Consider the following 1,742-nt stretch of genomic DNA (forward strand, 5'->3'; position numbering starts at 1 on the left):
CACTGACCTTCTGGTTAGAAGGCAAATGCCTTAGGCACTGCACCACCAGAGCTCCTCCATGTTAAAGTACTCAGCTGGTAACTGAAAGGTGGGTGGTTCAAACCCACTAGCCTCTCTGGGGGAGAAAGTTGGGGCAGTCTGTTTCTGTAAAAATGACAGTCTTGGACACCCTATGGAGTGTCACACTTGTGTCCTTTGTCACATGGGGTTGCTGTGAGTTGGAATTGACTGGAGGCCAGTGGGTTTGACTTGGTGCAGGTTGTTAATGAGATGGCAGGGCTAGTGGTGGGATCCTTTCCTTCCATGTAGAACTCCCCGCTGGTTCCCGGCCAGTGCGTCTCCCCACAGCCACCACTGTCTGTCAGTAGAGGCTTCCGTGGTGCTGTGGTGCCCGACGGGTTTCAGCGGAGCTTCTGGACTAAGACGGATGAGGTACAGAGGCCTGGGGACCTACCGAAAAGCACCAAAAACCCCGTGATGAGAAGGGTCCGACCCGCAGCCGACCACGGGGATGGCACAGGGTCCCCACTGTGCGCTGTCCCACTGTGCCCAGGATCACCGCCATGAGCTGGGGGCAGTGCAGTGCAGAATCGGGGTGGTTGTAGGATTGCGTGAGTGCTGACCACAGCACCTCAGCTCTCACAGTGTCGTCAGGTTCACTCCCACTGGAGACGCACGTGCACTTTCCCCAAACGTCATTTTACTGTTCCAGGGATCCCGAATTCCCGGCCAGAGGCTGCAGCTGGCCCAAGGAACACCAAGGTCGGGAGCCAGTCTTTCCTGCAGGAGGGTCCCCCAGCCAGGGGACCTCCAGTGGCCTGACTGTGGACACAGTTATGGTCCTTGTCAGCACCACGCACACCCCAGCACCCCAAGGCATCCTCAGTGCCCTTAGACATCAGGGATCTGTCAGCTGCTCAACTTTGAGGCTTCTCTGGGCATTTCCACCAAGTGGAGCAGACCTTCCTAAACACGACTCCTGCAGGCCTTACACAGAGCCCGATTCCTGTTGAGGATTTGGTGAGTGAGTTTATGACCATCCTAACCATAACAGTCACGAGGAAACAGACTTTTCTCCCTACGCTTTATTCTTCCAGAAGCTCTCGACGTGGGTTCTGTACTCTCAGGGCCACACTGTCCCGATTTATCCGGAAACTTTTGCTTGTCCTTTTCCCAGCCTCCCCCTGTCTTTCCCGAGGTGTAACATGCACACAGGACAGAACGCTTGTCAACCACGTGTTCACCTTCTGCCCCATTCGACTGTACTTGGATGCACTTCCAAGCACCAATGAGAATGCAAAGGGAGGGGCTTTGGTGGTTCAGGGGCTGAAACGTTTGGCTGCTAACCAAAAGGTGGGTGGTTTGAACCCATCAGCTACTCTGTGGCTCCCATAAAGATTGACAGCTTTGAAAACCCTATAGGGCAGTTCCACTCTGTCCTCTAGGGGCGCTGTGAGTTGGAACTGAAAGACCGCAGTGGGTGTGGCTTGAGCTTTGCTTCCATAAAGACTGACAGCCTTGGAGACCCTGTGGGGCAGTTCCATCCTGTCCTCAAGGGATGCTGTGAGTCGGAATTCACTCCAGGGCACACAAAAACAACCATCTTTATGGGAGCAGAGGGACAGGTGTTTCTCCCACAGAGGCACAGGTGGGTTCCAACCAGCAACCTTTTGGTTAGCAGCCAGAGGCTTAAGGGTGGTGTGGGGTGGGGGTTGGTAAATGGAAATTAAGCCAACAGTGCC

The sequence above is a fragment of the Orycteropus afer genome, unplaced genomic scaffold (assembly GCF_000298275.1).
Source record: "Orycteropus afer afer isolate SDZICR_OR568_19922 unplaced genomic scaffold, OryAfe1.0 scaffold00358, whole genome shotgun sequence".
Lineage (NCBI taxonomy): Eukaryota > Metazoa > Chordata > Mammalia > Tubulidentata > Orycteropodidae > Orycteropus > Orycteropus afer.